General features: G+C 41.2%; 1 long non-coding RNA gene across 1 annotated transcript in view; it reads left to right on the top strand.

Moving 5' to 3' along the window:
* Positions 1-773: 773 nt before the first annotated feature.
* Positions 774-23,428, top strand: part of LOC145519090 (uncharacterized) — a 255,141-nt gene continuing 232,486 nt past the window's right edge. Inside the window, exons 1-2 of the long non-coding RNA XR_014063528.1 lie at positions 774-940; positions 22,907-23,041. This is a non-coding gene — a long non-coding RNA (uncharacterized LOC145519090). The remainder of the gene's footprint in view (positions 941-22,906; positions 23,042-23,428) is intronic.

The raw sequence follows: 23,428 nt of genomic DNA, 5'->3' as shown, positions 1-23,428 counted from the left end.
AGAATAAATTAGAGACCAGGATCTAAGACTCTTGAAATGCAGGAAAAAGTGGACCAGACTACGAGTGTATCATAAGGAATCAATTTCCTGGATGATTCCAGGAAATGTCCTTAGGATATTGCACGGCTCTTTGGAAACAGCTAACAAATGTAAGTGCCCGGTGGACTAACGTTGCTTACTCTGCTTTATTTGGAAAGTGAATTAAAACCTTTTGGATAGGGTCGAGCACATGAAAAGTAAGTTTGCTGAAATACTGGATTAAAATAATAATAAAAATTACTATTGGCAAAATAGTAAAAATTAAAGTGGCAACTCCTGAGATACACAAAACAAGAGGGGAGACGGCTAAGCTAACAGACTCCTAGCCTCCTCGCTAATGGCTGTGCTTCTGCAGGGACTTACCTGCCCTCTCTATGCCTTGCTGGTCTGGTCTCATTTTAAAATGGGGTGTCTAGTTATAGTACTTTTCTCAGAGTGGGTCATGGTTGTGAAGACTAAACTCTTAGAAAAAGTACTAAAAAATGGTACCTGGTATATATATTAAACATTCAGCAGGCTACTACTGAGTTCGGGCAGGAATGGATATTGAATATTTTCCAGATTAACAAATCCATGGGTACTAAACTGGAATTTGAGGCCTGTGAGTTCACTACTCTGTGAGGAACAGTTTTTAAGAATCCACCACAGCGTTCCAGTTACTCAGGTGTCAGACCGCCATCCATTTTGTATTTATAAAATGTCGTGGTCAGCCTGCGTGCACGTGACGCCGTCTTAGAGGTCACCGGAAGTGCCTCCATGATCACAGGCTTTTCTGCTGCGGGCGTCGTGGGCGGGCTTCGCCGTCTCCTCCACGCGTGCGCTGAAGATACCAGGCCTGGCATCTGTTCCATGTTGGGTGCTCGGGATGCCCATGTGAAGGCTGGTCTTGGATGTGAAAGAAGTAAGTTCATGTGTTGAGGGAAAACTGATAATACCGGGATGTGTTTTATAAAGTTTAGAAAGATTTATAACCTAAAAGGAATGAAAAAAATAATCGACCCTTGAAGGAACAAGCGTTTGGTACATGAGGAAACCCCGCGTGTGGAAGACTGTGTTGCTTAGTTGCTGCTGCTAAGTCGCTTCAGTCGTGTCTGACTCTGTGCGACCCCATAGACGGCAGCCCACCAGGCTCCCCCGTCCCTGGGATTCTCCAGGCAAGAATACTGGAGTGGGTTGCCATTTCCTTCTCTAGTGCATGAAAGGGAAAAGTGAAAGTGAAGTCGCTCAGTCGTGTCTGACTCTTAGCGACCCCATAGACTGCAGCCCACCAGGCTCCTCAATCCATGGGATTTTCCAGGCAAGAGTACTGGAGTGGGGTGCCATTGCCTTTTCCTCTAGCGGGTAGAGTAACTGACAAAAGCTGTGAGGCCCGCCATGTAGATCCGGTTGTTGGCTGCATAGTTGCAAGCCCCCAAAACGTCTGCAAACTCCACCAACACTTGTCTCCTTTTAGGCATCAGTGCCACAGAGCTGATGGGTCCAAACTCCTGCAAGGCCTCCACAAGGTCTGCTTCCACCACGCCATCACCCGGGCCCCTGATGTGAACAAATGGGGAGGCAGGGGTTTTATGCAGGTCATCGTCGTTCTCCTCGCTGCCGCCGCTGCCGCCGCCTCCATGCTGGTAGCCAGTGTTGTCAGTCTTGTGCCATTTGGGGGCCCGGCTGCCCTCAGTGCCACCTCCATAGCTACGGCCTCCCCCGCCTGCCGCCGCCATCTTCACCATCTTCACTTGCTTAGTTAGCTGTGTGTTAATTAAGGATTATTCGGGGAGAATGACGAAAGCCGTATTTATCATTAATAGAGCAAAATGAGCCACAGTCTAACAAGTCCAGTGAGTTACTTAGGCTGTTTCATGCCTGCAACTTCATGAGATGGCAACAATCTACAGTGAACACTTTCACAATAAAATGCAAGCATCAGCCCAGTATAACTACTTGATGCCATTCATGTTTCCGGCCCTTTTCCAAGGCTGCGAGGTACCATCTATTCCAGGAAGCCTTTCTGATTGCAGTTAGCTGTGTTAGTTCTCTCTGATCGAAGCTTCAGGGCGTTCCGTGTATTTTTCTTTTATTCTCATGTTGTTTTTTTGAGGTAGTGGTTTGTGACACTCCCATCCTGTCTACCAAATGAAAATGCCTTAATGGTCAGGGATTTTGTTCTTCCAAAGTGTGAATGCCACGATGTCCAGTTGCAGACTGTCCAGCAGACAGAAGTCAATCCATAGTGGTGGTTTATTTGCTAAGTCATGTCTGACTCTTTGCCATCCCATGAACTATACCTGCTAGGCTCCTCTGTCCATGGAATTCTCCAGGCAAGAATACTGCAGTGGGTTGCCATTTCCTTCTCCAAAGTTAATCCATAGGTATGTGTAATACTAGGGGGTGTTCAGCATGATATCAAGGATGAGAATTAAGATTAGACATATGAGAAGAAGACCACTAGTGATTTGTATTAAAAAGATGAATCCCATGAGGAAAAATAGAAGGTCGATAAAGACCCAGTTTCTGATAATCAGGAGTTTGGCTGTGACCAGTATGGCGTTCCTTTGAAATGCTGGGTAGGACACCTTCAGGTGGAGCAGACAGGTGACATTCTTGGGCTCTGGGCCCTGGTTCACTCTGGGCCCCTCAATACGGAGCAATGGAGATGGACCCAGAAAGGCTTCAGTGGAGGGTGGAAAAGTGACTGGAGGACAAAGCGTTCAAGGTCTTACACTGTCAGGTCTCATGAGTGACAACAAATACAGAAATTTTTAAAAAAGGAAAAGTAAGAAAAAATATTTAGTTTAATTTGGCAGAAGGATAAACTATAGACTAATAAAATTGATCTCTTATTTTCTCACGTTTTTTGAGGTAGTGGTTTGTGAAACTAATAAAATTGGGGCATATCTTTTAAGGGAGGCTGGTGAAAGTGGGTGAAGAATCTTGATAGCTTTCAACCAAAGAGGGCTAGTTAGTGTAAAATACATGATGAATCAGAAAAGACTGACAAGCAAAAACAGGCTTTCAATTTCATGTGCTTTTGCAAAGATGTTGGATTCTATTTTTTCTGCTTCCTCTTTTCTTTCTTGGCTGTGAGTCCTGGACCACTTGGAGAATCTGCAGAGAGAGATGGAATTCTCCCTGAGAAAATGTACACCTGTGAGCACACTTTGGATTACAATTCAGGGTATCATATCTGGGAACCTTACCATGGACCTTCAAGGTCCCTTGGACCCGCAGCGATAGCTCCTGCCCTTCCATGGCTGCCAGGCTGCTGCTTGCCCAGGCTGGCTCTGGACCCTGGCCCAGGCGCCCTTCCAAGGGTCTGTGATGTCCTCTGGCCTGCAGCCAGCAGTCTTCACACAGCTCTGTACATTTCCTTATCTAAGACAGCAGCAAGCCCGTGCTGAAGTGCTTAGGCAGAACTAAGTTCCTTTTGATTTTCTTTTCACACAATTTTTCAGTGTCATCAGCAAGCACAGCGCCCTCTCAGGATTGTGGAAACTTGGCGGGTTACATAGGGACCAATCAGGCCTTTGGCATTTTGTGCCTCTGACTTGCCATCTTGGGTCCGTTTGGACGGAGGAAGCAGAGCCCTCCTGCTCGCCAAGTTTTGGATTAGCTTCTTTACTAATGAGGCGGCGCTGACAGTCTACTTCTAGGAGCCAGCATGTGCCAGATAAAGCAGTTGAATTTTAAGGCATTGCATGAGTTGTGAGGAAGGCAACGCTATCAGGGCACTCTGAGTTTAATGAGAGTGGGGGAGTGTTGGAGAAGCAGAGGTGAGTGAGGTGTGGGGACCCACATTAATTAGGCACCAGCTGTATACCAGGCAGCTGTAAGTCACTCTGTGAGGGAGAAATAGTTATCCCCATCCCATACAAATAGTTATCCCCATCTGTTATTCCCATACAGATGAGAATGTAGTTGACAGAAGGCCAGTAGTCTTCCTCAGAGGCACTGTGTCCATGTTGAGGAGGATTGGGATTGAGGCTGAGATGGGGTTTGGGCTTGGGAGCAGCTTGTCTGAGGATTGCATTTTTGAGGTCAAAGAGACAGCCAGAAACAGCGTTAATAAATAATTTCAATTTCAATAAAACTGTAGTATTTAAACAAATGTGCTGTAGGTACAGGGTCAGATACATTGAAAGATGGACTGGGATATGTAGAATATCTGATGAAACTTATTCTAAATTTGTGTGCATTCTCATTCTCATATTTTAACAGTAAAAAAATAACATTTAACATTGGTATGAGAATGTTGATACTGGATGTGTAAAATGGATCAGTTGTTCTGAAAAGCAGGTTGGCAATATCAGTATACATCCAAAAAAAAAACACCTAAGCAATTCCATTTCTAGTTTTCTATTTTGGAAGAGTGTTCACCTGATACATTGTCCATTAGCACAGTGTTCATCATAGCATCATTTGCAATAAAGAAATATTGAAGAGAAAATTAAAATAACGGAATGGTTAGATAATAAATGGGCTTCCCCAGTGACTCAGCAGTAAAGAATCCACCTGCAACGTAGCAGTCACAGGAGACATGGGATCCATCCCTGGGTTGGAAAGATCCCCAGGAGGAGAGCATAGCAACCTACTCCAGTATTCTTGCCTGGAGAATTCCATGGACAGAGGAGCCTGGTGGGCTACAGTCCATGGGGTTGCAAAGAGTCAAACACGACTAGAGTGACTTGGCACGCATGCACGCAGATAATTCATAACAATAACTGAAAAGAAAGACGTATCCATACTCTGATATACTTTCCAGTAGTAAAAAGACTGATGTATGCCTGAGTGCTTGTGAACACACTAACACATACATATAATTCCATTTTCAGCATCTTAGCCCATCCCAACCCCCATGCAGTTCGAGTGTATATAAAGTAATAATTCTATTTTCAGAAAGATACAAAATATCATCCCAAATATTAAAATATTCTTAAGAAACAAAATTAATTTTTTCAAAAAATGTGTTTAGTACACATGCATTTATGTGAAAGCAAAAGATTTGCGTATGTGCAGATATGCATCTAAACACCTACCAGATGTTCTGGAAACATTTACATCAAAATGGTAATAGAATTTGCTTTTAGAGAGGGCAGTGGTATTGATGTGAGGAGTGATGAATGCAGATTTTTATTTTTTATTTGTATTTTTCTGCGTGAATTACTTGGGTCTGTATTAGTATGTTCTTTAGATAATAGTTTCTCTAAATTCAAGAATGACATTCCTCTATACAGTAGTAAAATTAAAATTCCATCTGTTAATCAATACAGCCAATAGAATTAGGACTTTTGAACGGGCACCTTGGAAACCTCTGCTGAGTGAGAACGTCTTTGTGGGTGCATAGTTCGTGTTAATTGCAGTCTACCAATGATATTGTGTAAATCAGCAAGATTGAATGTGTGCATTCTGGGGTGCTCAGTGTGGACTTTGTGAAATAGAAGTTCATTGAGAATTAACCAGGTAAACTAGTTAAAATCATTAAGTTCATACCTAAACTAAACTATAAAAACAAATGTAACACATTTCCTGGTGGGAGATGCAAGTGGCTGTCCTCTGACTATAGGAGAGCTTAGCTGTATAATGTCACAAAGTAGCATTAAAATATAAAATCTTTAAATGATAGAAAATAAAGACTCTGAAGTCCAGTGAAATAATTGGTGGAGGTGGTCTCCTGTAAGATCCCCATGGGCCTATGCTTCTAGTACTTTCTTAGTGGTTGACCTAAGCTGGTTGACTTTCAATCACCATTTGAGATCAGTAGCTCCTAATTTCAGGAAATAAATCAATCTTGAACTCTTGCTCACAGATACCCTGCTTTCCCATTAGGAGAAGGGACGAGTCGGTGCCTGGAACTCCCTTTTTTGCAATAACTTTTTGGGTCATGAATGTAACATGAAGAAAGGAGAGGGAAAGATTAACCTAGGTTAGGCTGAAAAAGCAAACCCCTGTGCTCAGCGCTATGGCAGGCTGCTTGGTGTAAGAGGCGATAAATAGATTCAGTGTACATTTTGAGGTTCAAGTTTTAATATGAAGTCCTCTGCCTCCTTTAACCTCTGTATTTCAGCATCCGCATACATCACCTCTTACAACCTGAGCACTAATCTGGCCAGTCTTGCCCTAAGCATTTTCTGTATTATTCTATATGAATGATAACTTTAGGCAGTTTACCTAATAATAGCCCTCAGAATACTAGGTAATGTCTTATTGACCTTAATCTTATTTGTTGTGAGATCCCAGAATACATTGGTGAATGGTCTGTTACTGGAAGGTTTTATTTTATTTTTAAATAAATGTTAGGGTGTCTAACTGGAAGGTACTGTACAACCTAAACAAAAACATTTTTCTGAAGGTTATTCTCAGGCCACTGGAGCTGGTGGAGTAAATTTGACCACATGTGGTAATAGTGGTTCTCAAAGGCTAATCCCTGGCATCTATGTTAAAAATGCAACTACATGGGCTCACTGCAGAACCCCTGAGTCAGACAGTTTGTGGGAAAGAGGGGGTGCGGGTGGTGGTCTGTCACCTGACCAGCCCCTCCTGGCAGTTCGCAAATGTGTTCAAGTGTGAGCATCATAGCTGTGACTATTAGACCATGGGGCATGTTGAAAGATTGATTGATTGCTCTCATCTGTAATCTATTAAGGGCTATTCAGACCAGCACTAAAACATAACATGAGCCACATGTATAATTTCAAATTTTCCAGTACTTATATTAACATAAAACCAGATGAATTTAATTTTAGTAACATCTTAACACGGATATACTCAGAATACCATTTTAACACGTAGCCAGTATAAATCTATTTATACTGGATGTTGTACATTTTCTTGCTACTGTAGCTTGGAAATCCAGTGCATTTTGCATTTACAACTTATTTCAGTTCAGTGCACCTGCAGTTTAAGTGCTCAACAGCCAGACATGGCTGATGGCTGCCACGTGGAAACACAGATTAAAACGCAGTGGCAGTTACAGCCGTTGTCTGAGGGCAATCTAGACATCAATTACATACTTGCTTGTGACCCAGCAGTATTGGGTTGAGTGAAGAATTATTTCTTAAATTGAATCCCAGGTCCTCAGCCATCTCTCCTCTCAGCCATCTGCTCCAACGGGCAGCAGATAGAGCCTCAAAGTATCATAGCAAAGGAGGGTCTTTGCTGACCAGTCCCCATATGTGCCCTGCTGAGACTGAATATTTGTGTGTCCCTTGCCCCAAGCAAAATACATACGTTGAATCTTAACCCCCTGTGTGATGGTTTTGGTCGGGGGACTAGGTGATTAGGTCATGAGGGTGGAGCCATCATGAATGTGGTTAGTGCCCTTACTAAAGAGACCCCAGAGAGCTCCTTCACCCCTCCACCTCTGAGGACACATTGGGAAGACGCAGTCTAGATTCAGGAGGTGGGCCCTCTCCAGACACACAGTCTGGCAGTGCCATGATCTTGGACTCCCCAGACTCCAGAGCTGTGGGAAACACATTTCTCCTGTTCACAGACTGCTGGGTCTACTGTATTTTGCTATAGCAGCTTGAACAGACTGAGATGTACCCCTCCTGGTGTCGGGGAGCCAAGGCACACCTGGCACTTTGGTAAATGGTGGTCAGTGGCATTTATTCCAGCCTAGTGGAGAGTCTAGAATATCTTTCCTCAGGCTTACAGAATGAGAAGAATAAATGCCCCCTTTTCCAGGAAAAGAAAAACAGGATTACTGGCAAGTACCAGGGACTGGGTGCTAGAAGCCAGCAACCGAAGCCAGCGTCTCTGCCGATTTGCTTAATCTTACTTCTCTTGATTCCTGTAGTGGGTAATAATTGCCTCACGGGGTTGTTGAAAGTCAAATATACAAGTGAAAACCCTTGTACAGTCTGTGGTCCATCAGGTACCTGTCTTGCACCTCCACAAGTATAGCTTTTTGCCCAAATCTGTTTCAGGTCCTATTCCTTACACCTCCACAAGTAGAGCTTTTTGCCCAGATCTATTTCAGGTCCTGTTCCTTACACCTCAGCTTATTGCATATAGTCTTTGAACCCTCAAATCTGGGCATCTTGGCAAGAGGCTTCAGGGGCCCCTAAGTCCTTGCAGGTGGTCCAAGCAATTTCACCTTGAAGTGGGATGAGTGCAAGAATGTTCAGTTTAGTGAGACATCGTTGAGGATCAAGATCCTTCCTGCTATTTATTGGAAGTGTTAGCCCAGGTTCCTGTGCCTGATGCACAGTGAGGTCAAACAAACAGAAATGTCAGTGTTTAGAGCAGAGAAATGTTTATTGCAGGGCCATGCAAGGAGACAGGTGGCTCATGACCTAAAAACCCCAAGCTATCCCCTCCACCCCCAAGCACTGTTAAAAGCCAGGTGATGGCGGGCTGGTTGGGGGGGAAGCTGCAGGGTGTGTGATCAGCTTGTGCACACTTCTCTGGTGGTAAGGGAATCGAGTGGTGTCACAGGGAGTATCTTGATCAGCCTCAGGCTCCAGGAGGCCTGGGACTGAGTGCTCATGGCCATCAAGTGATTAAATCTTCCATTTGCTGGGGGTTTTCACATCTGCAAAATGACTCAGGAAATGTGCCTTGAATACTGTTATCTCTGTTATCTCTGTACTTCAGAGAGGAGCTAAAACAGAAGAGGTGGGGGAAATCCTGTCCCTGCCACCTTGCCCTCAGAGAGCCCCATGGGGTCCTTCTCCTTTACAATAGGAAGATGTGTCTGTGGCTGTTTCTCTGTAGTTGTCTAACTATTCCCCATTCATCCACCTTGTCTTGCATTTCTTTGTGTGAATACAAAGTTTTTAGCCTTTCAGCTATCCTATTGCCTGTCTTTGTATTCATGATCAGTTTCATTTGCAGATTGGAAATGAGACTTTCTCCATCCTTAAAAAAATCCTGTATTTGTTTCATTAGTTGCTATAGTTAATTATACTAATTAGCAATGTTCTTCACGCTTAGTTTTATTTACTCTTGGCCTGTGTCAGGAATAGACCACCCACATTTGTGATATTTTCCTATCTCCAAATTGTTTAATTGGTCTTATTCGTTCATCAGTAACGTTCTGCAGCGTCTTTTCCTGCAAGATTATTCCTGTTCCTGCTCCCAGCCCACCCACCACCATCTGTGGACCGAGAAACACCTCAGTCCTCAAGCTCGTGGGTCTCAGCACATGTCATCTTGCCTTCACAAAAAGTGACGGTTTGGCTTCTTTCATTTCCTGGCTTTCTTGCATCACAGTTTTTAAAGGATTCTTAGACAGTCATACTCGTACATCCTCACATTAACGTTTTGTCATAAAATCACCCAAAGCAACCCCTGCTATGAAGAGAATCTCACTTTTTCCCTCTCCACCCTCATTCTGTCTCCCTGTCGCCTTCATCTCTCTTTCTCTCTCTCTCTCTTTCAAAAAGCAGAGAATTCTTAAATTTTAGAATAAAGAATTGGAAAATTTGATCAGTATTTGTCTTGTCATTGGTTTATGTTTATTAATTTTTACTTGAGGCATTCTTAGCCCACTTGGACTTCCAGCCTTTTCAATTACTTAAACATATTCTTCAATTATACTTAAATTTTTTTAAATTGAAGCATAGTTGACTTACAATGTTTCAAGTATGCAGCAAAGTGATTCGGTTATATATACACATATATATATGTTCCTTTTCAAATTATTTTCCATTATAAGTTATTATAAGAGTGACTATAGATCCCTATGTTATACAGCAGATCCTTGTTGTTTATCTGTTTTATAGATGTGTGTGTTTGTTAATCCCAAACTCCAATTTTTTTTTCCCTCCTCTCCTTTTTCCCCTTTGGTAAGCCATAAGTTTATTTTCTATGTCTGTGGGTCTATTTCTGTTTTGAAATAAGATCGTATGTATCATTTTTTTTAGATTCCACATATAAGTGATAGCATATGATATTTATCTTTCTTTGTCTGACTTACTTTGCTTAATATGATAATCTCTAGGTCCAAACATGTTGCTGCAAATGGCATTATTACATTCTTTTTTATGCTGAGTAGCATTCCATTGTATGTGTGTGCGTACATACATACATCTTTATCCAGTCATCCATCAATGGTTGCTTCTATGTCTTGGAGGTTGTAAACCTTGCCTCTTTGACCGTTGTGGTGCATACATCTTTTCAAATTGAGAGTTTTCATCTTTTCCAGATATATGCTTAAGAGTGGGATTGCAGGATGGTATGGTAACTCCATCTTTAGCCTTTAAGGGAAACCACACTATTTTCCATAGTTGTTGCACTAATTTACATTTCCACCAACAGTGTAGGAGAGTTCCCTTTTCTCCATACCCTCTCCATCATTTGTTATTTGTAGACTTTTGGTGATGGCTATTCTGATGGGTGTAAGGTGATACTTCATTGTAATTTTGATTTGCATTTCTCTAATAATTAGTTGCATTTCTCTAGTAATTAGTTTTGTTGGCCATTTGTATGTCTTCTTTTGAAAAATACCTGTGTAAGCTCTAATTGGCAGATTTTTGATGCCAGTATTAATGTCCTACTACCTCTTCATGTATTCATGTTCATTGCAGCGGTTATGCAAACTCTGGTGATGCACTTGGGCAAACTCCAGGAGATGGTGAGGGACAGGGAGGCCTGATATGCTGTAGTCCATGGGGTCCATGGGGTCCATGGGGTCTCAGAGTCAGACACACCTGGGTGACTGAACAACACTTCTTCAACGGTATACTTTTGTTCCTAGTTTGTCATTCTGTGTTTTTCTAGTTCTTTTTTTTTTTTTTTTTTTAAAAAAAGACCGGACTACAGTGCCCAGGGTTTTATCCTGATTGACAACAGTCTAAATTTAATTTCTTTTCAGATGGATGGAGATGATGTGAAACAAGGTAAGGATTCTTTATCTTGTAGGAAACAAATTTACACGCTGTTAAGTTTCAGAATAGGTCTCGGCTGTCCCTAATATTATTGACTTCAGGTTTCTTTGTCCCATATTAGATGATGAATTCATAAAGGAAAACAAAGGCACACATTTTCCCCTGCGTACACCAAAGCATTGTCAAGACAATCTGCCACTTATATCCATAGAGTAATTTCAGATAGTACAGTATTCATCTTTTAGATATCCAGTGTTGAAATGGCACTTTGCTAATGTTTTCTAGTTGCCAAAATTACAAATATAGATGGTCTTTAGCACTATGTGTTCTTGCCTGGAGAATTCCATAGACAGACGAGCCTGGTGGGCTACAGCCTTCAGGGTCGCAAAGAGTCAGACATGACTGAGCGACTAAGCACAGCACAGTGCTGCTAGTTAAAATGGACTCCAGGTGTGACACATGTGGAAAAGAAACCTTGTGAATAACTGAAGCTCCACCAGGGGGATGAAACCCTCATGCCATGTGGAGTACAGTCACCTTGTGAGATGTGTGTGCATATGTATTCATGCATGTGCTTTGTATGTAACTTCTATTACAGCCTTATTAAAGCATTGTGAAAGCCTTCAACTGTGCTAATGAAATCTTCTATTTATTGTTTTAAATACATATTTCTGGCTCATTTGCTACTCTTTTTTGCCTTGTGCCAGTCTGTTTTGGAAAGGTTTTGGCTTTTTATAAGGATTTTTCAAGACTTCTTCCAAAGATTTCTCAGTCTTTGCGTATGCATGTGTTCAAAGGCTAAATTTTAATTATAATCTTTATCAACACTTAACTAAAGGAGGTGCTTTTCATTAACAAGCACTGTGGCTTTTCTCACAGTTATTCTGTTGGAAAGAGCTTCTCCTCTAGGTGCTTGGTGCTGGGGCTTGGCTGTATGTTGGTATGTCTGCTCAGAGGTCTCCGTGTCCTTGGATGTCTACCTTTAAAAACATTGAAACAATTTAAAGTGCTGCAGCTTTGAGTTGGAGGATACTTTTAGATTGAATTAAAGCAAGAGTTGGCAGAATAATGGGCTCCACCATATGTCCACTGTAACATGACCGAACATCTTTAGCTGCAGTAGCCTGGAGTTTTGCAAGATGATGATTGTGTATCTAGTCGTGATTTCCTTGTCAATAAATGGTTATGTTTGTGGATATGTAGCTGTGGCTGAGCGTTAGACCATAAAGAAGGCAGAGCACTGATGCCTTTGAACTGTGGTACTGGAGAAGACTCTTGAGAGTCCCTTGGACTGCGAGGAGATCAAATCAGTCCATCTTAAAGGAAGTCAACCCTGAATATTCATTGGAAGGACTGATGCTGAAGCTGGAGCTCCAATATTTTGGCCACCTGATGGGAAGAACTGACTCACTGGAAAAGACCCCGATGCTGGGAAAGATTGAGGAGAGAAGGAGAAGAGGGCAGCAGACGATGAGATGGCTGGATGGCATCACCGATTTAATGAACTTGAACTTGGGCAAACTCCAGGAGATGGTGAGAGACAGAGGCCTGGTGTGCTGCAGTCCATGGGGTTGCAAAGAGTCAGACACAAGTTGACGATTGAACAACAACAAGAAAGCTGTGGCTGCGTCTCAGAATCTGACTTGTGTGTGTATATGTGTGATTGTGTGTGTGGGTTAAGGGATTTTTTTCAATTCATGATATGAGGGCCCAAGGCAGATGATGTAACAGGCTCAAAGAGAAAGTCAAAATAGTCAAATTTATAAAAGGGAATGTTTATTTATTTTTTATTAAAGTATAGTTGATTTACAATATGTAAGTTTCAGGTATACGGCATAGCACTTCAGTTATATATATGTGTGTATGCATTTTTCTTCTTCAGATTCTTTCTCCTTAATTACACAATATTGAGTATTTGTTCCCTATGGTATCCTGATGCTGCTGCTTACTTGCTTCAGTCGTGACTGACTTTGTGTGACCCTATGGACTGTAGCCTGCAGACTCCTCTGTCCATGGGATTCTCCAGGCAAGAATACTGGAGTGGGTTTCCATGCCCTTCTCCAGGGGACCTTCCTGACCCAGGGATCAAACCTGGGTCTCCTGCAGTACAGGCAGTAGGGAGGGCACATATGTATGCTTATGGCTGATTCATGTTGTTGTATGACAGAAACCAACACAACTTTGTAAAACAGTTATCCTCCAATTAAAAAAAATAAAAGAATCCACTGCAAAAAAAAATCATCCTTTCAAAATGCAGCTTATAAAATTTATTCAGATATTTTATTATAAATTAGAACTATGAGACTATGAGATTTTACTCTTTTCAAATCTCATTTTGAAACAAGAAAATAGGTTTTCTAATGAAGAAACCCATTGACCTTTGAATTAAAGCAAGATGCCATGAATGGTCAGTAATCTTCCATGATGGCATTCTCAATGAGATGCTTTTTATAAAATAAAAATTGTATTAACCAAGGTTAATCTCCATCCACACTTACCTTCATTTACTTCGAAGTACTTATGTATTCTGTATCTTTTCTATTCAGTATCGGTATGATTTTACTGTATATAGGCTAGCTCCTCTTTCTTAATACTGATTTTATGAGTTTACTTGAACAATAGAAAGAGGAAGTTGGTGATATTTAAAACCTCTATTAATGCATTCAACAGCATTTGTTGGGCCTGACTGAGTACCAGTCACTGTGTTAGTAGCTGCCTAGGACATAACTGTAGCCCATGCCTCTTACCTGTTCTCAAGGACCTAACGGTCTGGTAAGGAACAGGGACATGGCAGTGTGGGTGGCTATTAATAAGGTGAATTAGCAGTGACGCAGGGCAGAGGTAGGAGTAGTAGAAAACGTCAATGAGGGGACAGTTGAAAACATGTATTTTATGGATGGTAGAGCTGGGGAGACGTGAGAAGGTGTAACGTGGACACACACCGCAGCAGATGTGAGGCGGCCTGTGTTCTCCACCGAGGCAGGAGCTGGGAGGTGTGGGGCAGGGCTGCCCCAGAGCAGGGGCTGCCCTTGGGTGAGGGTGGAGAGGGAGGCACATCTGACCTTGGAAGCCGGAGTGCCAGGCGGAGGAATTTGGACTTTATGCTGTAGACTGGGGGGAAGGCCCTGGAGTACTTTAAATAAGGGACTGTCACAACAAGCATGTGTTTTAAACATTTAACTCTGCCTGTTGCGGTTACTGGGTTAGAAGGGGCCGCGATGGAGGCAGGTTCTCACATGGCTGATGCTAGAGACAGACAGCTTCACCTGAAGCAGTGGGTGTGGGGATGGAGATAAGGCAGTTTTGGAGCTGGGGGCTGCTGAGATGGAAGGATGTGTTGGCCACTGGGTTTAAGGACACGGTGGAGTCTAGGTTTTTGGTGTCACTCTAGGGGGACTGACAGGTCGCCTGTGCCACCCGACTCTGTGTGTGTCTGTTCAGTCACTTAGTCGTGTCTGACTCTTTGTGACCCCATGGACTGTAAGCCCACCAGGCTCCTCTGTCCATGGGGTTTTCCAGGCAAGAATACTGGAGTGGGCTGCCATTTCCTCCTCCAGGGGATCGTCCCTATCCAGGGATCAAACCCACATCTCTTGAGTCTCTTGCATTGGCAGGCGGATTCTTTACCACTGCACCACCTGGGAAGCCCCTACACAGCTCTAGGGGACCATTTAATACTGCCTGTTATGTGAATGGTACCAGGGAGTTACAAGAGCTCTATACAACTGTACATGGTGGCCCTGAATTTGAATGACACAATTTAGAAAAGGAAAACGTCAGTAAAAAGAGATTTGGCAGAAGGTAGTAAGTTCAGGTTTTGGACTTGGTAGCCTACATGTTAATCATATGCTGTGCGTATTCTCTCAGTCGTGTCCAACTCTTTGCAACCCCCTGGACTGTAGCCCACCAGGCTTTCCTGTCCGTGGGATTTCCCAGGCAAGAATACTGGAGTGGGTTGCCATGCCCTCCTCCAGGGGATCTTCCCAACCCATGGGTCGAATCCAGGTCTCCCGCATTGCAGGTTGATTCTTTACTGTCTGAGCCACCAAGGAAGCCCAAGAATATTGGAGTGGGCAGCCCATTCCTTCTCCAGGGGATCTTCCTGATCCAGGAATCAAACTGGAATCTCCTGCATTGCAGGTGGATTTTTTACCAGCTAGCTACCAGGCAAGCCTGTTAATCATATAAACAACATACAGTTTTTGCAGTATTTTGTTGTATTTGATGCTCTTGGAAACCTCGGTTGGGATCTCCCTTGTGGAGCTAGATAGCACTGCCCAGGTCACAGATGGTTATAGGGGTCTGAACGGGAGAAACAGATTGTGAAACTGCCTAAGCATACAGAATGACGGTCTGTATATCTGAATGACAAGTCTGTGCAACCTTGGCATCTGCCTGTGTCTGTGGAAGACTCCATGAGTCAATCTCTCTTTGACTCTAAATTCAAAGTCCATCTTGGAATCATTCTTAGCTCAGTGCTATATGAAACCTAATTTTTTGTAACTAAGGGAAAAATCAAAATGTTTCAGGTATATTTTGCAGTAGACTGGTGCATGATCATCCATCTTCAAAAGCAGTGTATTTCTAAGTTTCTTATTACTTCATACTGTCAAAAAAGTTCAATCTCACCAGCTAACTGTTTTCAGTAAAGTAGAATTTACTACCCATTGTATGACTGTTTTTGTCAGTGTATTATGAGTAATAGTTACTATTTAGACACTGTGCTCAAAATTCTTATGTGAACATTAATCAATTTTTAACAGTAACACATTTCTTCATTTTTTTTTAAAGAACTTCCGAGGGTGATATTTACATAGCTTCAGGAGTTTAGAAACATTTGAATTTCCACTTTGTAAGAGAAGATTATGATGACATCATGAAAACATGCTCATAAACTAACTCCTTAGAATTCTACCACGTATTACTCTCCATAAAGTGATTGTCTGGGTCAAGGTAGAAGGAGAGAAAGGTGACTCCGGAGCAGTTTTCAAATTTTGTGCAACTGTGTCTGTAAGATAACATATTAAATCCATCATAAGGGAAGAAAAGAAAGGACAGTCTTTGCTTAGGGTGTGTGCATACCCTGATTCTCTGAACCAGGCCTGTGGTTGGCCCCCTGTGTGTTGAGGGCAGAGGAACATATACTTATGTAGCTAAGAGCATTGTCAGATAGTTTTTAACCTTACAATAGATCACAAGATGATCGTGATTCTGAAGAATTCATTTATATGAAAAAAATCCCATCATTCATCCAAGGTCAAAATTTATGTGATGATAAGCATAAGAACAGGAAAATGTATGCTGAATTTAGTCACAGAACTAAAGAACTTTTAGTATTTAAAAAAAAAAAAATGACAAAATATGCTGCCCTCTAGATAATGCTTCATATGATTCATGGTGCTTTCAACTGAGTCACACAGCTAGGAGATGAGGTATTATTATACATACTTCTACAGATTTGAAAGTCATTCACTTAGTGACCCAGTGACATCAATCAGGAGATTTGATGTGCAAATTCAAAGTGATGTAAATCCATTTGCCTTTAATGGCTCTATCACTTACACTTCAAAAACATAGACACAGAAATGCATATATACACATAGGTACAGGTGGGTGTGTGGATGGTCAATGGATAGATGGGTGGGTGTGTGAATGGGGGGTCAGTGGATTGACGGATTGTGACACAAACCACTGGAAGCTGCCTGTTTTGCACTGGGTCTTTCATTGTCAACTATTACACAGAATGAGGGAAAGGGAGGTTTAAGACTTGCTTTTTCACGGTCTTAGTAGTGTTTTGGGATGAAGAGAATTTCTTAAATTGATATTGTCAATTACTATGTTTGTTTATGTTTATTGTTTATGTATTCTGCTGAAGAAAATTTTGGCATTCACCACATCACTTTACTTCTGTGTCTGGGTCTAGAATTCCCTTGGAAGTTATTTTTCCTACCGTGTGAGGTATAGGAGTCAAAGTTAATTTTGTCCTTTTTTTTCTGTATGTGTTTGCTCCAGAACCATTCATTGAAAAAAATCACTCTTTCTCCACTGCACTTCTCTTAGAGTTTTGTCAAAATATAGGAAGCTATATATGTGAAAGCCAGTTGGGGGTTATTTATCATATTTGTTAGTTCTATTTGTCTGTGTAGAGATCATGCATATCTTCTGAAATTTGATAATTTTCAGATGTTATTGTAATGAAGATATTTAAAATTCTTATTTTCCAGTTTGTTCATTAAGTAGCAATACCACTGATTTTTTTTGTTTTAAAATAACATTCAGAGATTGCTGATTTTTTTCACTAATCTTAATACTTTGTTTCTAGATTCTTTTGGATTTTCTGTAAAAAAAATATCATGTGGGGAAGATGACTAATTTTTTCCCTATTTCCAATCTTCAGATTTTCCATGTTACTGCCTTGCTGTATTGGCTATCCCCTCAGTAAAGTTTTGAATAGTAACAGCAGTGGTGAGTCTCATGATACATTCTCAGTGAGAAAGCTTTTTTCTATAATTCATCAATGAGTATGCTGCAGTCTGTAGGCATTTTTCTGCATTTTTTTTACCAGATTAAATAAATTACTTTTTTTCCTTGTTTGCTAATTTTTTTAAACCATAACTGGGGTTTGAACTTTGTCAAATGCTTTTTCTGCCGTTATCAAGTTGATCACCATGGTAAATTTTTAAAGTCCTTCTTATTTTCTTCCAAATTAAACTGAATAACTTTAATTAGATTGACATTATTTTTAGTTATTGGAGGAATTTACTGATGAAGACACCTAGAGTTTTGTTTTTGAAAATATTTTTAACTACAAATTAATTTTTAAAATAGCATTGTAACCAATCACATCTTCTATTTCTTTTGTGTCTTATAAATTACATTTTTCATGGACTTTAGTTCTTTCAAGTAACCTTCAAAACTATGCTTGAAGTCATTTATAATAGAACTGTTATATTTTAGTATTTCTTTGACTTTTAGTGATATTATAATTTGTGTTTTCTCCCACTTTTATTTAATATTTTTCTTGCTAGATATTGGGATTCCCTGATAGCTCAGCTGGTAAAAGAATCCACCTGCAATGCAGAAGACCCTGGTTCGATTCCTGGGTTGGGAAGATCTGCTCGAGAAGGGATAGGCTACCTACTCCAGTATTCTTGGGCTTCCCTGGTAGCTCAGCTGGCAAAGACACCGCCTGCAATGTGGAGATCTGGGTTCGATCCCTGGGTTGGGAACATCCCCTGGAGAAGGGAATGGCTACCCACTCCAGTGTTCTGGCCTGGAGAATTCCATGGACTGTATAGTCCATGGGGTCACAAAGAGTCGGACACGACTGAGTGACTTTTCACTTTCACTGCTACATGTTTACTGGTGTTTTTTTTTCTCCTAAAGAACCAACTTTAATCTTTCTTGAGAGCCTATTTCTCTTCTGAGATTCTCCAAATTTTCATTGTTTTTCTCCATCAAACATATTCATCATAGTTGTTTTAAATCCTTTTAAGTTTCATATCTGAATGAAACATACATCTATTTCTATTATTTTTATTGATGAGTTGGTTTCATGTTGTTTTATCTTAGTGTGCTTATTCATTTTTATTGAATGAGAAAGCTTTTATAAATAGTATAGAGTATCCCTGCTTTCTTTTCTTCTGGGGAGAAAGAATGGGTCAAAATTAGGAACTGGACTGAACGGCACATGGGCTACATTCTGGACGGGGTGATGTGTCACTCCTCTCAGCTGCGGTGGCATACAAGACATGTCACCTGGGGGTCAAAAGCCTGTTCTGTTTGCAGGCTGTCTCTTGAACTCCAGCTTTTGCCTTGCTGCACTGTGAAAACTGGAAAACTCCACTTGCTTTGCAAAGCCTATCCCGTTAGAAATACAGTTTCCTGTCCAGGCAGTTTCAGGGTACGGGAGATGTCTTGGGGGAAAATGCCCATGCTTTTGTCCATCTCCCAAGCATTCATTTTTTGTCTTTCTGGCCCTGGAAGATGGTCAGAAATTCTGCTGGTTTCTCAGCTCTGCAGGGGCTGCTGCTGCTGCTGCTGCTGCTACGTCACTTCAGTCGTGTCCGACTCTGTGCAACCCCATAGACGACAGCCCACCAGGCTCCGCCATCCCTGGGATTCTCCAGGCAAGAATACTGGAGTGGGTTGCCATTTCCTTCTCCAGTGCATGAAAGGGAAAAGTGAAAGTGAAGTCGCTCAGTCGTGTCCGACTCTTAGCGACTCCATGGACTGTAGCCTACCAGGCTCCTCCGTCCATGGGATTTTCCAGGCAAGAGTACTGGAGTGGGGTGCTGTTGCCTTCTCCGTCTGCAGGGGCAGCAGCCCCAAATTCTTATCATTTTGCTTTGCATCTAAAACTGGCAAATACCCAGGCATCCTGTGACTTCACAACATTGGTCAGGATCTAAAGTCCATGAATTCTCACTTTGCGGTATTTCTTCTATGCCTTCAAATAGTTCTTTTTTTTTTTGGTGGGGAGAATAGTTCATTTTATATTTTAGTGACTTAGGATTTCCCACAATTTACATCACTCTCCCTAGAAGCAGGAATGCATTGTCTTTCAATATGTTTCTAAATTTTATTACTAATATTTTATTAAGGACATTTTCCCTTTATCATGCCCTCATCAGATTTTAGCAATGAGCTCCTCTGGCCTCATAACAAATTAAAATTGGAGTTAGTCCACCTATTTTTAGTCTCTGTAAATGTTTGGCTTTATTTCTTCCTTGAGGTTTTGGAAGAATTAACCAATGAAGCCCTGTAAGCAAAGAGTTTTCTTTTTTAGAGAAGTTTTTAGTTCTATATTTAATTTTTTAGTACATAGAGAAAAACTTCATTCAAAATTCTTAAAATGCTTAGTTTGGTTATTTGTGTTTTCTAAAATTATAGTTGTCAATTTTACCTAAATGTTTTGCTTCCTGGCAAAGAATTATTCATATTCTTAGAAAAGATTCTTATGTATATTGGGTCTATGCTGTTGTCTTTTCCTATTTCCAGATATTGGTACTGTTACCTTTTAATTTTTTATTAGTCTTACTTAAAGTTTATTGATTTAAAAAAAAGGCAATCAGTTGAGCATTGCTGTCTTTTTCTAGGCTGTATTTGTTTCCTACTTCATTAAACTTTGTTCTTTACTATTGCCTTGTTTCGGTTGCAAATACAGGTTAGTGTGCATGGAGACCTGTGAGGAGGTGGGAATCCAGGTCGCACAGTGGGGGTGGGAGAAGCCCGTTTATCTGGTTTGTCTGCATATATAGTGGCTCAGATGATAAAGAATCTGCCTGCAAAGCGAGAAATTTGGGTTCAATCCCTGGGTCAGGAAGTTCCCCTGGAGGAGGGCATGACAACTCACTCCTGTATTGGGTTTCCCTGCGGCTCAGTTGTTGAAGAATCCACCTTCAGTGCAGGAGACCTGGCTTTGATTCCTGGGTCAAAGGAAATGGCAACCTCCTGCTGTACTCTTGCCTGGAAAATCCCATGGATGGAGGAGCCTGGCGGGCTACAGTCCAAGGGGTTGCAAAGAGTGGGACACGACCGAGCAACTAACACTTGCACTTTTTTCACATTAAAAATAGGTTCTGGCGTTTGTTTGGTATCATTTATTTCCTGGGTGGGGTGGTTTCGGGGCTGTCTGGAAGTTCAGCTTCCTCCCGCTCCTTCCACCACGTCTCAGGTCTCACTGCTTAATCCAGGAACACAGGGGCAAGACCTGTGAGGGCTTATGCAGGAGAAATTAAATCCCCATTAACTTCCTGTTAGGGCTGTTATAGACAAAACTGTTGTGAAATTCTCTCTCAACTGCATTGTTCGTAAGGGTGTTTAAAATGAAGTGCAGGTACTTAGCAGCTTTGAGTGTGAAGACAGAAAACTGAGCAACAGGAAGCCACACCTCCTCCCTTAGTTCTGTCTGGAAAAAGCAACTGTGTCAGTATGGTGTGGTCAGAATAGAGATCTGGCATTTTTCGACTTACTTGATTGTATAAATTTGCATGACTAATGACAATTAAAATTTCGAAGCCCTGCAGAAGAAGTTGTGGAAGGCACCTCCTGATAAGAATCACAGTGCAAACCTGAGTCTGGGAGACTGTAATAAACATTTCTTTTTTTTAATACTTCTTTGTAAATTGTGTTTTAGGATCACAAACAACTATGTGAACAAGGTTGCTTAGAAATAAAAGGCCTCAACTTAAGTTTCTTCTTCAGACATTTGGATAAATTATAGTCAAGGAACTGGATACAATATTTTCAGTAAATCAACTTTGGTATCCACTTGCCAATTCAATCCCAGAAGAATCAGCAAAGAGTTCCACCAATGCCTAATTAAATATTTGGCTTGTTTATTTTCACTGGCTTACGAGTGAAAGATGAGTTAAGTGTGGATATTTTCTGTTAAATATGTGTGATATCCTCGTTAAAATAAAGCATTATCACCACAAGATGCTCCTTACCTTGTGTAGCTTTGTTTTAGTGCTATGGAGAGTTGGGTAAAAAAAAAAAAATCTCTCTAAAGAAAAATTGTCCTAAAATCTCAAATCTGTTTAGTAAATATTGAAATTCTGAAACAAATATGCTGTTTAATATGCACTGTTTATTTTGATGTGGAATTTATGCAGTACATAGGTGAATTAAATGATTATGTTTATGGAAACATGGCGTATGAATTTGAAACTCTTCTGTATGGTGTGATAAATAGGAGCTCCAAAATAAAACTGCTCTCACATCTTCTCAGTGAGAGGAAATACATCTCATTATAATAAATTGTTCTGTGAGTGGAGAACATTGCCAAGAATTTTTGGCCTCTCTTTGGGGTGCATACTCATATACTTGTTTTTTATGATCCTATAACAATATTTTTTCCTTCTGTTTTAGTTAGAGGAATGTCAGGTTCTCATTAAACTCAGGTTCTAATTTCTAGGTTGAGTCTGTTTCATCTTGGCAAATCAACAAGTACAGATCTGATCATAAATAAATGTTGGTTAAAATATTCTACCCCACAGAATATGACACGGGGTTCTTGGCATCTGTACCCTCAACTCAATTTAATGCCAGTTCTGTGTAGTTTGGATTGTAGGGGGCTGTAGTGTGTTGGGTGTGTATGTCTGTGTGAGGGAGAAGGGTAGGAAAGAGGGTTTTAGAAAATTAGTATGGATGTTGCATTCTAAATCGATGATGGACAGTTCATGTGGTACAATGGAAATCAATTTCAAGAAGAGCACATAGAGGAATAATTAATAAAGTATTTGGAGAGGTGGCAGAACTCAGTTGCTTCTGTTAAAAATCCAAATTACTTTTTTTCCCTATGAATTCTCATTTTGAAGGTTGAAACAGAGTACATAAACTTTAATATTATTGCATGCATAATATTAAAATTTAATATTATTAGATTATAAGAGTGCTGTTTTCCTTCTGAGTTCTCAAAATGCTGGTTCAGTATAATGAAGCAGCCTCATCTTCTTTTGCGTCTGGTGTAACATATTGAGAATACGTCATGCATGAAGCCTTTTCACCTCTTGAGGAGGGATTAGTTATATTCAAGATGTTGTTTTGACTGGTATTGCCAAGGGACTGTAGTTGGTTGATAAAAGAAAATTATTGGGTGTTAGGAGAGTATATAAAGAATGGAGATGAGAGAAGAAACGCCAGGGGCATCGGTAGCATCTGCTGGAGTCCCTTGGGGCAGAGCAAACAGCAACAGTGCAAAATACTGGACCACTTTCAAAGAGTTCCAAATTGTATGGCACCATGCTCCAGGGGGCTTTAACTACCTAGACATCTGCTGGGTTATAACTGCAGCCATCAGATGGTTCTTAAATTATATCGAGGACAGCTTTATGAGGCAGCGAGTGAAAACCCAACCTGAGGTGAAGTCATTCTGACCTGGCTTGAGAACGGGGCGGGGGGGAGGGGGGGGTGCCTCCAAGGATCAGGGGCCCGAAGAGAGCCCGGCACAGATCTGGCTCACGAGATGGAGGCTGATACAGCTGCTGGAACAGAGGTGTGTCTCAAGCAAGTACATTCACGGAACAAATTTCTTTTGACAGTTTCTGAAAGCAGACAGACCAAGAACCACTGCATCTGTGGGAAATCTTGATGAGTGGCAGCAAACGCAAGTGTTTCTCCTGGGAGAGGCTTTTGAGTGTTAACTTGGATATTCAAGAAAGTATATGAAGACTGAGGCAAGTAATTGTTGAACAATTTAGAATTAAAATGCTAGAGTATAGTTTCTGTGCTGTTTTCCCCTATGAATCCTTATGTATGGCCCAAAGGAATATAATATCTCTTCGGATGTTAAAACACAAGGAAGAGCAGGCAAGTCATTTTTGTATCAGTGACTGTCTAGCTGTCCACTAGACTTCTTTCTTCTCTGGTCCTGCAGTTACTGTACGTATTATACTGCCTTCTCAGGGGTGGGCATCGTATTGCTGATTTCCAGCCAGTGGAATGAACTAGAAGTGATGGACCTGATCTTTCCAACCATTGGCCAAATGCACCGACTGAACCCTAGAGCAGGTTCTGAAACAGAAGGAACCAGAGTCTCTTCATGACTAGCTGGAAGGCTCCCT

Source organism: Giraffa tippelskirchi, chromosome 8, assembly GCF_054371585.1.
Source record: "Giraffa tippelskirchi isolate mGirTip1 chromosome 8, T2T-mGirTip1v1.2.pri, whole genome shotgun sequence".
NCBI lineage: Eukaryota > Metazoa > Chordata > Mammalia > Artiodactyla > Giraffidae > Giraffa > Giraffa tippelskirchi.
This window is presented reverse-complemented; position numbering and strand designations above follow the sequence as displayed.